This window comes from Diadema setosum, chromosome 10 (assembly GCF_964275005.1).
Source record: "Diadema setosum chromosome 10, eeDiaSeto1, whole genome shotgun sequence".
In the NCBI taxonomy this organism is placed as follows: Eukaryota; Metazoa; Echinodermata; class Echinoidea; order Diadematoida; family Diadematidae; genus Diadema; species Diadema setosum.
The window spans coordinates 17,042,698-17,060,226 of NC_092694.1; the positions used below are offsets into that span (position 1 = coordinate 17,042,698).

The 17,529-nt window shown below is 36.4% G+C and overlaps 1 pseudogene; it reads left to right on the forward strand.

The window, feature by feature from the left end:
- Positions 1-1,149: 1,149 nt before the first annotated feature.
- On the forward strand, positions 1,150-10,325 carry LOC140233811 (uncharacterized; annotated as a pseudogene).
- The last annotated feature ends 7,204 nt before the right edge of the window (positions 10,326-17,529 follow it).

Consider the following 17,529-nt stretch of genomic DNA (forward strand, 5'->3'; position numbering starts at 1 on the left):
CAGAACATTTTATTTTAATAGACATCCTTTGTGCACCATGTAAGTGGCGCTTCGTGGTGGATTTTGTTGATATTTTGTATACTCCGGTGTACGTGTACGATAAATATGATAAACTAATAATCTAGACTCATGTTGTTTTTGCTAATGCTTCCTTCGGTATCCAGTATTTATAGCGTCATAGGACATAGGTTGATGATTTGTATACACTTTACGGCTCTTTTTGTGTTCTTTGGTGGGGGAGTTGGTATGCAGATTAATCATGTTGTGTAACTGATGACTGAGAGAGCCACATTGACGAGTGGCAGGGATATTTCAAGCTTCGTATTAAAAATAAGATAAATTCATGCGGTTAGGTTGCCTAATGAGAGACTTGCGAGGTGACGATGATAATAATTAGTGATAATGTTGAGAATAGTATCCCAGGGACACGATGCAATGAAAACTTGCTATATAAAATGATTATTATTTGCCTAGAAGCAAATGTCCTTCCTACACTGTTTATCACCATAGAGAAAGAAAAAGAGTATGACATGACATAAATTTCTAAAAAAATAATGAGTAGACAACTACTGGAGGGGATGTTAGTGGGATATAAAGAGAGATTAGCATTAAGTCCCGTGACCAACTTTCGATTTTCAATAGCCATAATTCTGCCAGACTGATACTGTGTCCGGGATATTAATCGCATGATAAAGACAACGCTTATCTACCTCCAAAAGAAAATATAATAATGATAAAAAAGGTAAAGGCAATTGCCACTATATTCCGCATTAACGATCGGTAATGCTCATGAATTTAGTAATGCTCGTTTCAATCATGATGCTATATGTGTCCTTATATAATGGCTCGACAGCAATATCTTGTGTCATTTATTCAGTTGAATATTATGCACAAGATCTGAGTGGAACTTAATGGTAAATCCTACAAGGTGAACACTTTGCACTGAACACCATTCTACAAGTGTGGATGCATATTTGGCATTTACTCTGGTCACTAGCTATCTGCGCCTGTGCGTCATTGGTGCACAAAGTACGATATCTGAACGCTACCTGACATACACATACGCACATCGGTCGCACATCGGTCTATAAGTTGAAGAGAAGACAGTCTTACGCCAGCACCATGTCATCACAACACAACAGCACAGGAATGGCGGAAGAAAGAGAAGTGAGAGTGAGCACCCATAGCTATGTCAGCATGATCTCCCTCAGCCTATTTCTCAGTTTTCTCGTGTATTTGTCTGTTGGCCCTTGGTCCAGTTGCAGGGAAGGATTGGTAGGAAATGTGCAAAGTTATTCATGTCTTGGCGCAGATCATAGTGGCTCTGATCATGGCGATTGTCCTCTTCTGGTTTTCTTTCACAAGGCCGAGATACCACAGGAAACAAACCATCTTCTGGCCGAAGCAATGTCAACATTGTGCCCAGGTACTTGGTATTCTGACAAAATGCAGAAGCAGCGAACCCTCACGGGTGCAGACCCGATCCCTTCACCCACATTCTGTCCAGTCGTCTTCTGATACCGCATCACGGCAAGAGTCCTCAGGGAAAATCTTTCATCACTGGATACTGACGCAGTTGAAGGGGATGGAAGTCAAGAGAATCAACAAGAAAATGATGAAAGACTCGAGCCCTCTGAATCCCAGTGCAGTGCCAGCTGTTCTGGAAAACTGTGGTACCTCCGCCGAAAGTCCCTGGCACAGGCAATGATAATAATGGGGTTGATCAGCTTCTTTTTAGGACCAATCAAAGTTTTCAAGTACATTCTGCATCGGGATGTAACGTTATTGCATATATTCGGTGACACTTTTATGATTATACTAATGTTTGGTGTGCCACCGGCCTCAATTTTGGGCATTGCCAGGTATCACGATGCCGTTTTTGTCGACACCCCTCTCTTTTCAGCTGGATGTGCCTTCCTTTGTGGTGGCTTCATGTGGTTGGCCACTTTTAAGATCGGTGTCCCAATTGGTGACCTTTTTGGTAATGGATCCTGCCCATATTCTCAGATTTACACTCCTGACCGGTGGGATTTCATTCAGACGAGTTTAGGTAAGGATAAGTAAGCGATTGCAAATCAAATGACCCCATGTTATCTTCCTGCCAGACAGGCAAGCTCATGAATATTCATGAGATATCCTCCTTGAGTAAGACAGCATAGAATGTATCCGCAAAACATTTTTTTTTTTACATCTAATAGAAGGAATATGTTCACGGGGGTATAGGGCCTAGTCTGGACACTGGTTTGTAAATCAGAGATTATGAAGATCAGTGGAAGAATAATGCCAAAGACAAATGAAGTCATCGTTAATCAAATCTGCACATTACTAATTGTTTCGCACCGCACTCAGTCTTCGGAATATGTAACATGTTTCTTTCTTTATGGGTTAGTACTTGTGTAACAAACGTATCCAATATTTATTGTTCACAAAGTGGTCGCTGCTGAAATTCCATAAAACCTGTGACGATAATTCCTTCACGAAAAGAAGAAGATTATTCTTCCTTAATGAATGAAGACATGACTCCCTAAAAAGATCATTTCGTATTGGTGATAGTCTGGGTAAAAGAATAACTGACTATCCTTTCAAGAAATAATCAATCATCAGCGTATTTATGGACCTCTCAAACAGTATCAAAAGCAAGTTAGTGATACCCTTGATCAAAAAACATTGTAAACAAATTATTGTATCTAAAACTACAGGGTTCTGGCTTGACAGGAACAACATCGTAATGGTTTGGTGATCTTTAAAGAAATACATAACAATACATAGTGTAATTGTTCAAACCTAGTTTAAAAAAAAAAAAATCAGACAGAACTTCTGACGTCCCTCAGGGATCAACTCTTGGACCCTTCATTTTTTTCCCTTCTGTACATAAACGACATACTTCTTTTCTTCATCTTCAGAACTTAATCATTTAGATTCTGCTGATGATACAAACATACTTTATTCTAATAAAAGTTTATCACTTTGATTAGTGACAACAGTCTAAACACCGAATTAATTCCAGTTTCATTCTGTTTCGAATGTTGTAAATTGTCCCTTAGTACTACCAAAGCTTATTTTATTCACTCTACAAGTTATTCTCATTAACTTGGATGATAGCCATTGGTAATTTATCTATTTCGACTTATTCTGAATAGATTTCCTACTAAATTTTTGAAGTGGAAAGGATGAATTTTAATCTTAGGTGGAATGGCGACATGAGACATTTAACCACTGTGTCCACCAAAATTTCAGTACCCTATCATGGTATGAGATCGTAAAGTCCTTTCATTCTTACCCACACGAAGTACTACATTGTTACAGAATGTGTAGAGTATTGAAAATTACTGAAATTGTACAAAATAACAATGTTTTGTAGTTTTTTGCAGAAACATATCGTAATGTATTGCTGATTATTGATCATGTAGAGTAATGCTATGTAGGAAATAGATAAATTAAAACAAGATAAATCAATTCAAATCAAATCAATAAATCAAGTAATATAGGACTGCTGTCACTTGTGTGTATAATATTCAACTTTTTATTCATCGGACATAAGACAATTGTTACACTCAAATTAAAAATTCTTTAGACAAGTCAGATGAGGTTTCATCTCTGTAACATGTATGAAGTATGTACAATGTGGAATGCATTATGCAACTTCAACTATACAATTGTATAAATGATCGTTCTCAACGTATCACCATTACAGGGGCATCAGCGATGTCGATGTATGCACAATGCGCTATAATCGGTACTGTATTCCTTTGGACCATTTGGTCATCTATGATAAGGCAACACACCCTTCACCTACGCGAGTCCAACCCACAGATCCAACCATTTGATTCTCCCCGGTCACGGCAAGGCATTAGGGACTCAGGGACCAACTATAGGATGAATGTCGTACGACGTTAAGAAGACGCAACGTCTCATGCAGGGGACAGCGAGGAAGGGGGACAGTTGCTGCAGCACGAAGGCAGCAGTCAAGACAGGCTGCTCAAGCCATTTTTGCGCCGTGTCCTGAAAGTTTCCGTAGGTGCTGCTACAATCTACTCTGGTGCTCGCTTCGCTATTGCCACCTTTCCCAACGAACTGATTTCTGAAGACGCCAAATTCTTCCTCGTAGCTGTGATAAATGTCGCGTTTTACTCAACGGTCGTCATCTTGATTATATACCAGCATCATTTGACAAGAGCTTCAAGAGGTTTGCGGCAGGTTTGTGGACCTTCCGCTGGCAGAGCTCTTGGGGGTGATAATCTCATCTACCTCATCTCTCTCTTCGGTACTTTCGCGTTTAAAATGTTCAGCATCATGGCAGCCATAGCGCTACTTTTCTTAGATGGGAGCGTTCGAGGTGTACTCTATCTTGTGTATAAAGTCCTTGCAGCATGGACTGCATGGATGATATCTTCATTCGTATATCGGGTAGCGTATTTTTTATTTACACGCAAGCCTGTGGCTTTTCGCAATCTAATTCAATGAAACCGCTCTTGATGCGTCTATGCTTACTCCACTAGGGTTGTTGGTTGCGAAGAGTTCTGTGAGCTGCACTGAACCCTCCGCTCGCGACAATTCGATTCGTACACGTTCATCAGTGAGTGTGTGTACGCGCTGTGAAAGTTTTGCTCGCCGTGGTAGACCTACATCCAAGTAGTACATGTACGTATGTAAACGAGTGAGAGTGCGAAAAAGAAAACAATACAAAAAAAAAGTCTGACCAGGAGGAGAGGGGGAGAGAGAGAATCATAAGGAAAGAGATAAAAAAAAGCAATGAATATTCTGTGATATCTCATCAAACCTGCACAAAAGTGATCATTATATTCAGAGTACATTCCATGGAAGACCAATTATTGGTGTATGATGGGGGTGTATGGGCTACACTGACCGAATATTATACATATACATATATATATATATATATATATATATATATATATATATATATATATATATATATATATAATATATATTCATATATACAGGTTGGAGTGATTTTCAAAGGGATGGTAGGGGCGCTGAGCATACTCCCAAAGAATTACATTTAGATGGTCATTTTTCGCCTTTGTAAATTGTAGGCCTACACGTTTGCGGTTACTGATATGTGGGGGGGGGGGACTGAAGGTGAAGCCAATCCTCCCCCCCCCCCCCCCCCCATATTGAAACGCATAACGACACAATAGGCCTACACATGACGAGTAATCTAACAGAATTTAAGTATGTAATGTAACACTTTTTCCATCTCCGTTGATTGATAATTTAGATATTGACAGGAAAGATTGAAGGGAAATGGAGTGGAGAAGAAGAAGAGCATGGATGGAAAGCTTGAAGGGAGAGTAGTTGAAAGTTATGGAATAGGCTATAGCTGGTACATATGCATGTACATGTATCAGAGAGTTGTGAAATAACATGATCGCTTAAATCTAATGACACCTGAATGGAACAAACATCATATATATACAATGGAAAATGTTTGCCTTTTTTTTCTCATTTTAAAATTAATACATTGTATCAAAAGTACTGTATTTGTCTTTCAGACCCCCCTCACTCTCTTATTTCCAAAACGTCTCTCATCTCCCGTCTCTCCATACATCATAGTATTTGTTCCAAATTCAAGCTCTCTCTATCTCTCTTGATTCCCTCTCATATCACATGATTTCTGTTTCTAAGACCCCCTCTATTGTATGTGCATGTATTAACTTTATTTCTCAGACCCCAACCCCCTGTTATATCTGTTGCTATTAAAGGCCCCCAAATCTATCTTCATACTGACGGTATATTATTTTGTTTCTCAAACCTGCCCCGCTCTTTTCTTCATACTAGTTTCAAAGACTCACTCTGTATATTCATTTTCCGACCTCTCTCGGACCCCATCCTTTTTCAAATTCATGACTCGTGTATTCCTTCCTCGATCACTGCTTTAATTAGCCTATATATCATACAATTTATTTGTTTCTCATACTCTCTCTGTCTCTCCCATTCTCTCTTTCTGATTCTTAAACTTTACAATGTTTGTTTACAAGACCACTTTCTACTCTCTATATACATTGATCAGTTTGTCTAGAAACATGTACAGTCACATGTTATCTAGGAAAATTACACCACTGTTGCATTAAGTCATTATGCACTTTATTCACTTCTTTATGTTCAAGCACTTTTTTTTTTCATGAAGGTATACTACAGATGTAATCGGATCCTCCAATATCCAAGAAGTATTGTGATACAAACTAGAACTATCACTCAATGTGATTAATATCCCCAAAACTAAACACTGAGGCAGTTAGCTCAACAGGCAATGATCACTTTATATATATGCTTTTCTTTAAAAAAATACTATGACAATGTATTGTTCGACATTGAATAAAATTAACAATAATGTGTTATTTTGCTCACTGATAGTCCCATGTTCCATATCTCAAGTCAAGTGCTCAAAACTTGAGTGAGTAAAGTCAGTAAATCAGCAATTTCTATGATTTTCATTAAGAATACTGTTACCATGTCAACACAATGTTTGACATTAAGAAAAAATGAAGTTTGCACAACTATATGTCATAGCTGTCACATGTGCCAAATTTCAAGTCAAATGCTCAAAATCCGAGAGAGTTAGGTGAATTCACAATATCATTGCATAAGATTTTCATCCAAAATATGCTGTCACCATGTGTAGAGCCCACTAATGTCAACAATAATCGACCAGTAGAGTCATAACAACCACTAATGTGACTGCCGTATCTTCAAGCTATATGCTTACTTGACGACAGTCTTCTGCATTTATACACTCCGTTAATTCAGTCAGTGATTTTCTTTAATCTGTCGATACACGTATATCTCAATTTTATATTCATTTCATTTCATTTCATTTTCATTTCATTTCATTTATTTCATTCCTTCTTTCTTTTTCGTCAAACATAACACGAAATGAATCAGAAGATATAACATAGGCATGTATTCGACTTTACATGGTAGATAATGGTTAACAAATAGGAAATTATACATGCATACCGGCAGAATACAAAGTTATGTTTGGAGGGGGGGGGGAAGAAAGAACTGAGAGGTTCACTGAAAAGCATGCTTGTAAATTGTGAACCACTCAAAGGATTCTTCTGAATACATTAAACTTTTTTTTTTTTTTTTTTTTTTTTTTACAAAGACAGGAGAGAACAAGACAGGACAGAACAAGACAATAGAAACACAACGACCACTTTACAGTAGGGTATACCATGACAGTAATAAAACACAAAAGAATAATGGAAAGGAAGGAGAGAAAGAGAAAGGAAATGAAAGGAAAAGCCAACACGCTGAACATCGGGATCGTAAGAGGGAATTGAGGTGTTTCAGCTCAGTCAGCCGAGCAAAGTGTATACAAATAAGATAATGTAAAAAATATACAATGATGAAATCAATGATTGACGATGAACCCTTAGGCTGCAAAGACCAGCTAAGTAATGAATCGTATATATCTTAATATGAGTTCAACAAAAAATATTTTAACTTACGCTTAAACGAATTCAAAGATAAAGAATTTTTTATATCACAACTTAAACTTTTGTTTTTTTTTGTTTTTACTTCTGTTGTTTTAACGAGAATAGAAAGGGGCACCAGAGGGGGATGCGCTCCCTCTCGATTCGCGATTGCATCATCCACAAATGTCAAAACTCATTGCTTGCATTTCAGGGGCGGATCCAGGAATTCCGTAAAGGGGAGACACCTTTCAAAATAAAAGGCTGGCGCAACCCCATCCCCCTTATTTTTTTTTTCGTTTTATTTCTTTTGTTTAAAAGAAAAAAAAAAAGAAAGAGAAAGAAAATGAAGGAGGGGTTACTTTTGTAAAGGCGCCTCCCCTTTACGGAAGTCCTGGATCCTCCCCTGTGACGCGTTATGACATTTGCAGTAAATTTGGAAATTTTGACATTTGTGGTCGACGTGTTATGACATTTGCTGCAAAAATGGGAATTTTGACATTTGTCGTCGACGTGTTATGACATTTGTGGTTAATCCGATTTTGACATTTGTCGTCGACATGTTATGACATTAGTGGTCATTACGACATTTTGTCGTCGACGTGTTATGACATTGCACGATCCAAATTCAAATGAATTTATGAAGAATTTTCTGCATTGATCATGATATTATAAAAATGAAATACAGTCATTTCTTTTTGTTTACGAGACAATGGAACATGCAGTGTGTACATCCAAATATAAAACTGAGATATACGTGTACAGATTAAAGAAAAGACTAAGAGAACACATCGATTGGGAACCACTCGGAATAAAGAAAATCGAATGATCTGACTGAATTATGGCACATGTATTGGGAGTGTAAATTCAGAAGACTGTCGTCAAATAAGCATATAGCTGCGACAACCACATTAGTGGTTGTTATGACATTAGTGGTCGATTATTGTTGACATTAGTGAGCTCTAACATGGTGACAGCATATTTTGAAAGAAAATCATACAATGATATTGTGACTTGAAATGACTGACTTGAAATTTGGCACATGTGACAGCTATAGTTTTGCAAACTTCATTTTTTCTTAATGTCAAACATTGTGTTGCCATGGTAATATTATTTTCATGAAAATCATAGAAATTGCTGATTTGTTTACTTTACTCACTCAGGTTTTGAGCACATGACTTGAGATATGGCACATTATTGTGAGTGAGCAAAATAACACATTACTGTACTGTTAATTTTATTCAATGTCGAACAATACATTGTCACGGTATTTTTTTTTTCCAGGAAAAGCATGCTTGCAGTAATCATTGCTAGTTGAGCTAACTGCCTCAGTGTCTAGTTGGGGGTATTATTAATCACATTAGGTGATACTTCTAGTTTGTATTACAGTACTTCTTGGATATTGGAGGATCAGATTACATCTGTACCTTCATGAAAAAAAAAGTGCTTGAATATAAAGAAGTGCATAAAGTGCATAATGACTTCATGCAATAGTGGTGTAATTTTCCTTCATACATGTGACTGTACATGTTTCTAGACAAACTGATCAATGTATATAGAGAGTAGAAAATGGTCTTGTAAACAAACATTGTAAAGTTTAAGAATCAGAAAGAGAGAAGGGGGAGGGACAGAGAGAGTATGAGAAACAAATAAATTGTATGATCGGCTAATTCAAGCAGTGATCGAGCAAGGAATACACGAGTCATGAATTTGAAAAAGGACGTGGGTCGAGAGAGGTCGGAAAAATGAATATGCAGAGTGAGTCTTTGAAACTAGTATGAAGAAAAGAGCGGGGCAGGTTTGAGAAACAAAATAATATACCATCAGTATGAAGATAGATGTAGGGCCTTTATTATAGCAACAGATATAACAGAGGGGGTTGGGGGTCTAAGAAATAACATTAATACATGTACATACAATCAGGGTCTTAAGAAACAGAAATCATGTGATATGAGAGGGAATCAAGAGAGAGAGAGAGAGAGCTTGTATTTGGAACAAATACTATGATGTATGGAGAGACGGGAGATGAGAGACGTTTTGGAAATAAGAGAGTGAGGGGGGTCTGAAAGACAAATACATTACTTTTGATACAATGTGTTATTTTTAAAATGAGAAAAATGGCATGGATGAATTTCCAATGCATTTCATTCCCTTCAGGTGTCATTAGATTATGCGATCATGTTATTTCAGAACTCTCTGATACATGTACATGCACATGTACCAGCCTATTCCATAACTTTCAAATTTTTTGTTTTGTATTGTCTTGTTTTTCGCACTCTCACTCGTTTACATAGTACAATGTACGTACATGGACTTGTTGGATGCAGGTCTAGGTTACGGCAAGCAAAACTTTCACAGCGCGTACAAACACTCACTGATGCACGTGTACGAATCGAATCGGCGCGAGCGGAAGGCACTGTACAAGCATGGAGCTAGCTCCATGGTACAAGTAAAAGTAACCCATAGAACTCTTCGCACCCGAGCGGAGTAAGCATAGACGCATCACAAGCGGTTTCATTGAATTAAATTGCGAAAAGCCACAGGCTTGCGTGTAAATAAAAAATACGCTATCGGGTACAGCGCCAGGACTGCTCCAAGACTGCTGAGGTCAAATGGACTCTGGCGACCTTGGTCTACCTTGGGTTCTTCAGTGCTGCCCAGTGGCTCAAAGATAGCTGGAACGATAGCTTTGAGCCACTGGAGGTTAACTTCTTCAAACGGGAGGTGGTAGCGTTTGTTCATATTCTACTGATTCCACCAGAATTGATGTTTGAACTCATGACCGCTCTGCTTGCTTATGAAAGATATCATATCTTGTTATCCAGGTATAACGAAAACACTTTAATTCCAGCTAAGACGTACGGGACCATTCAACGTTCCCGTTAGAAATGTGTAATATTCACTCTTTTCTTCTGGATAAGGGCCCATTGAAGCCAATATGCTATAAATGGAAAAGAACATTTTAGCGCTGGGGAAAATGTGATTTTGCAAGATTAAAGATTAAAACTACGTCAATCAAATCTGAGAAACTTTAAGCAAGATGGTGGGGACAGAGGCGGTTATGATGATGCTAATATCAACAGTGATTTTAGCTTAGGGAATGCCCAGAGTGATATGACCTGCGAATCGCCCTGCTTACAGTTATCACTGCACTTCATTGCCAGATGGCAATTTTCTAAACTAGGATCAAGAGGGACACTGTAAAGTAAAACAATGTAAAAAAAATGTTTAAAAAAATCGAAATCATTCACTAAGCTACGATGACAAATAGGAATTGCTACATTTATTTTGATTTGCTCTTTCAGTGTCAAACTGAGGAAATATAAGAGGTCACCCCCCCCCCCCCGAAAAAAAAAAAGCTCAGTGGTACAAAAAGTCATAAGTAAATGCATGTGTGTGAAATTTATTGACATAAGAGGTTTTAAACAAAGGTCAGGGTTGAATAGGGCAGATACACTTATGAAATATAGGCCTATTATGAACCACCGACGCGCTCAATAGGTATTTTGTTCAATCAAAACCGCTCTCCTACTATTTCTGCAAAACTTTCTATACGGCTGTATATTCTACTCCTGGCGTACCATGTCCTTCTCCCCTTCCCTGGAATTCACATATTTTATCTTTATCATTTCACCTTATTTCTCCAGACTCCCCCCCCCCCTTGGTGTTTTCATCATTAATGGTGCAGCAATATGTCACATTCAGCTTTCTACTTACCTTCCCCTTGTAGATCTTTTGTTTCTATTCTGATACGAGATTCAAATCGATTTTACACATATCTTTTGTCAACCGTTTAATATCAAATAAATGATTTGGGAGACGTACGTTTCTCAAAATTTAGCACTACATGTTCTCTTAATATAGGTATGTTACTATTTGCAACTATTAATCAAACAAGGTATTGTACACGTTATGAGATATTATTTTGATAAAAATAGGTTCGGGTTTTTTTTTTCTTAAAACTATCATTATATGGCCAATTTTACTAACAATTACAGTTTCTTTATAGTATGTAAACAAATCTTAAAATTGTTTGTTTTGATTTCTTAGTTTATTTGTTTTTAGTGGAAGGGTATTGTTAAACTCAATTACTCTCCATCTCAAATCCTGATAGCTGCCTGACATATATATTATATATATATATATATATATATATATATATATATATATATATTTCAAATTCCTTACCCTCTTTTGAAAGTGGGAAACCGGTTTTATGATATCCGATATCAGTCACTGTATAGCTTTCCCATTCATTCAGAATATTCTGATGTTTTTGATCGATTAGTAAGTAGGCCCTAAGCTGTGTAGGAATAAGAATATTTTCAAATGTTCAGATAAAGTTTTGTGTAAAGCTTAATTAGCGTCTGTGGATTGGAGTAGTGTTCTTAATGAGGATAAATTAAAAATTTCATTTCAAATATTTTGGCTTTGTTAGATACATATTATGATGATTCAGTTACTTTGAAAAAAAAAAAGAATGAATAACTATAAAAACAATCCCCAGGCAGCTATCGTTAAATAAGTCTTTGTTGAAATGTGTAAATTAGAAAGTATATTTTTCATTGAAAGTTTCTAGTGATTTTAGTAAAGAGTCTTATGTTTTGCGCTATAAAAAGAGAGAATATTTTACTATGGAATTTTATAACTGTTATACGAATAACAAAGAAACATGAAGAATTATAAGAAGGGAAATTACTAGAGTATTACAAAAATGAAAATAGGTGATGAAATTGAAAAAAAAATAGTCCAGTTATAGCAAAGAATTTTTTTGTGTGAAAAATAGGTCCTGAGTTTGGCGAAAGAAATTCCGCCCCCTCCAAATCCATTCCACACTAGTTTGCATGACCCCATCACTGAATCCTTATTTTTCACCCCACGGATAACCAGGAAGTATTGAATATAATTAGCAAGTTGAAACTGCAAGTACTTTGGTTTTTTCGAATTATTTATTGAAAGATGATACTCCTTAAATAACTTATCCTTCAATATATGTATTGTTAATTTGTCAACATATACTGGCACTATATCGTCAAAATGAAATGAGATTTTCATCTTTCTTTTCTCTTTTGTGTGTGTGTGTGTGTGTGTGTGTCTGTGTCTGTGTGCACGCATGCTGCTCCAAGCGCACTTGCGAGCTTGCAGTGTGTGTATGAATGTGTAAGTGATTGGTTTTTTTTCCCTGTGGACCTACCCTTACAAGCGTGGGTCTTTTTGTAGGTCCCCCCGCACATAATCTTGATTATCCAATATGAATGTCACGTACTCTAGACTGATGTAAATACATTCTCTATCATTAAATATTATTCAAAGTCTGTATATAATGAATTTCTTAATATTTGTGACTATTCAATGATCTCTGGATGTATTTTACAAGTGTAATTTGTGTGGAGACTTCATGAAGGAAATGAAATGAAAATGAGACGGGTAACTTTTGTGTCTACACACTATTACATTCAATGTTTCTGTGTTTAAATCATCACCAATAATAACACAACTTTTGCGGTAAATATGCGCTTCATCTTACGTTTTATTTGTTACAACATAAAAGAACATTTTGTGTCATCACAAATTGAATAATAATACATTGGTTTGTGATCAGAAATCTCACTATACAAAAAAAAAAAGGAAATTTCACGAGACCTTTATCAATATTAGTAAAATTATCAATGAAGGTTGTAGTAATGCATAAGTGTGCTTGCAAAATATCACAATGTTTATTCAAGATATATTTTCTATTTTCACATGATCAATATCAAAATGATCCATCAGGGATAGATCACTTTTTGGTTCTGAAAAATCATCTCTAATATAATATCAAAATCATCCTCAAACATACCTGATTATGACAATTCATTTATTGATTCATTTATTTATGAATTTTTGACAGGGACATTGCGTTCTGTTTTGCTGATATACAGCAGATCTAGTTTTCAAGAAGCCCTGCATAGCATACAGTGCACATGCACTTATCAAAGTAAAAGAAAACAGTCCAAAAAGCAAACAAACAATTATCGTAATAACCAACACTTTTATGAGCTCCCTTGTGGAGACATTCATTAACAGCTCCCTCACTGCGACTTCCATTCTGTGCTCCCTCGTGGAGACATTATATTAGCATAATGTAAGAATGTTTGATTGCTCAAAAATACAGTCTGATTTGTAGTCATACTGGGGCAAATTGTTTTTAGTAGGGTCCAATTTTTAAACACAACAACAAAAAACAAAAAACTAAATATAAACACACTATTTACAAATCATTCTTTATAACTACATTCGTTAAGTAGACTATCGCGAGTACAGAATGGGTACAAATCTTAAAAGAATGACTCTACAGTGTAGTTCGTTAGCCCGAACGTTACGAAGTGGCAAACCTATATAGAGATAATTACTGAGTATAATACTGTAACAGAATAGAAATACAGGCTGTCACACAGGTGTGCATGCTACTTAATTGAAACACTGGTATATTGAAACAAACAATGGATACATCCCAGTGTCTTAACTACTTCAGTGATTCCACAAAACACATATTGGAAGTTAATGATCATCCTATATATACAACATGAGGATACTGGTACTGATAATCGGTTAAAACAACAACACGCAAGCACACACCATTTCTTATTTGAAAACGATACATTACTTCCTCTTACGTCATTTAGTCAAGGATGCATAATCTCAATTCATTAAATGTATATTCTTTAACTTTCTATGCTTGTATTTAGATATGTCTACATTTATCCGCATTCACTGGAGATATATTCCAATTGTTACGTACTTTGTAATACAGCAATGAAGGAACACCAGAAGAAGAAAATATAAATGTCTATAAGCATAGTTCCACTGAAGACTTCCAAAGCCTTCTACAACAAACTCTATCTGACTTCAATTTGTAGAATTCACTCATTAAGTGTATTTTTACACATGCTGGATTATTATATACTGCATCTAATTGAATGTATCTTATTTTCAGACAATCTATAAGTCTTTCGTCTTTGCTAAGCTACATACATTTGGTTAACATTCTGTTCCTCAGTGAAAACTAATGTTACACGCTAGACAAAGCGAACATCATGTACATTATTTGTAAACTATTTTTGTGTTTGCCTTTCAAACTGGTTTTCCATTTTCTTGACTGGATGTGTATATACTTGACATTAGAACATATCCAGAAACATCCAGCTAGTAAAGATAGCAAGGAGGCGTCTTTTTTTGTAAGCAAAGCTTTAGAGCACAAATTGCCATGTGACGCTTGCAGAGTAGGTTAGCCACTCAGATTTTATTTCCTGCGATGATTGGATACAAATATGTTCAGTTTAACAAATGTTTCTTCCAGTTTATGCAGCTAGATAATGCGATTCGGAAATTGTCCCCTATATGTTCTCTGGTTATTGGAGCAGTGATTAACCCGTATCACAACTTTTATTTTTCCCTCAACATCTATTAATCAGATGAAGGATAAAGTGAAGGATAATTAGGATGATGTAACATACACGCAAAGTCGGTCACAAACGTTTTAGAATAAAACACAAACACACACACACACACACACACATACACAGAAACCATATCTTTCAATGTAAAAATGTTCGTTACAAACAAAATCATTTAAAAAATATTCAGAGTGAGATTACAACTGAAAAAATATATATATATTGTAGGCGAATATCCCTTCTTTACCAAAAGTAAATAAAGTGGTTGATTGTTACAAAAGAGAACCTCTAAATGATGGTGCATTGCTCAAGATCAAATACAATTGTATCTCTTTTCTAAGAAAAAATAATCAAGGAAATACTACTACTTTGTAGAATTGCTAGCATGCACAAGACTTATGATTACAATATATCGGATGATTCATAGGTAATGAGATACCCTTTTGGTTCTAAAAACCAACGGTGTCCATAGGCCTTTATTTCTCGAAGTGAATTTACTAACTTCATCAAAAGTTGCAGTTCTGCTCAGACACTGGACTTTCGATAGTGCATCACTTTCCTTAACCACTACAATGTAGAACAGACATTCACATCAGCATATAAGATACATTTAATATCTAACGCAGTGCATCCGATTACATAAAAAAGAAAACTCTTAGCAAATTGTTAAGGTACTGAACCAAAGGAAAAAAAACAGTGACGATGTTAACTATACTACCATTGATACAGCTTAGACTGACTACTCTTGGCAATTATTCATCTGTTCAATTACAGTTACGATACTACTATTTGAAGTAAAAGTTTTCATATGCACCGATTGCCATTGTGCCAATTGAGTTTCACCTTGAGCGCTATGAAAAAAAAATTATGATAACTGATGCCTCCTTCAGTCAGTACAACCCAAATCTAATTTCAACTTCGCAATTGAGACGACATGCTACTTGTGCTACAGGTGTAGTAATTACTGACAGGACTGACAGTAAAAGTAGATGCAGTAAATTCAAATCCATAGAAGGAGAGATTTTATCAAGAAACTTTTGTAACTACAATGTTTGGTAATATATCATTTTCTTACAGTGAACAGCCAATCCATGTTCAAGTTCACTGTAAAAACTTATTTAAGATCGAAAGTGGAGAATGCTATGCGTTCCAAACACATTTCTCAAACATCACGAATTAAGTTCAGGAATTTCACGTTTTCCCTTTGTTTCTAAAACACTTCTGTCAATAACAGAGATACAGAACGATTAGGCATCAAACGGGTTAAACCCAAAAGAAGAAAGTGTAATATCTTTTCCTCCGAAACATGATATTCGGTCTGGATGACATGATGATGAGTTCACCTTATAACAATCTTACATTGGTTAAACATGTTATGCTATACAAATACCTGTGCATCATATGTCTAAAACCTCCTCCTGAGCCTCGCTTGCTACTCTGAGACTTTTTTTTTTTTTCACGTGAAGGATACAGGTTATTCTTTTGTCCATTTATCATAAAAGAAAGAGTTTTCTTAACAAGATAGACATTACTCATAAGCTGGTTCAACCACTGTTTTGTGATCAAACTACGTGTGGTTAAGTTCGGTAACAAGCTCACGTTTGATGAATTTCAATTTTCATATTGCTAAGATCAAACAAGATATGCCACATCTCCACCTCTAGTTAACTGAAAATAGAAATATCGAATTGATATGTTATGTTTTGATACTATAATGAATAAGACTCAGTTACATATGAACCCATATATACAGCTTTCTAGTATCCTGCAATTGCAGAACCAGTAATGTCAATGGATTTCATTTATTTCCCGTCATAATATCTTTGTACATTTCGTAGGCTAGCATCGCAGTATGCAATTGGTACAGACCTGAAAAGGGCTCCAAAAGAACACCAATAACATGTGCTGTAGTTTTACCGAAGAACAAAGTGTGAATCACCCAGTTGTTTATTATGAAACTTTGGATTACCCACTCCGTTGCATTCATGACAATGATGTAAATGAGGCAGGAGAGATTCCACTTGGTTTTCCGAAGATTCGCCCGGGAGTATCGTTGGAAGTTTAGCAGAAAAGCCGTTGTAAGCCAGATTATAATCGTGACGGCAAAAGAGTAAACGATTGCGGCGACAGACAGCAGTACATATTCGCTCGATAGCGAGACATTTCTTGTAAGGACACCAACCGCTGCAGAAAGACGAAAAAAGTTCTGACTAAATATCCCACAGGTGCTGAGCAGAAGAAGGATCTCGTGACCTCTAAATTTTCTTTTGGAAAATCTTCCTCGAAACACTGTTCGAGGGAAGTTGTATGACTTATTTACCAGCAGAATGAAGAGAGGGACAAGATAGGCAATTCCTATGATATAAAGAATTGTAGTCTTTAATTCCGTTGAATGCTTGGTGGGCATTTCTTCAAAAGTGACATTTGTTATGAAGTAGATGAGTCCGGTGCAAAAGAGAATTGTCCAGCTCTTATATACATGCTTCAGAATTTCTGAAGACGACCCCACCAGTATCTGCTGCGATTCATCCCTAGTGAACATTTGGCTTGGCATACACAGTGTCATGTGATGAAAATAGGATCTGCAGGTTTTTCCTACAGAACGCAGCTTCAACGAAAGACTCTGGCCCTGCATTTCCTCGTGTTGAGAATCG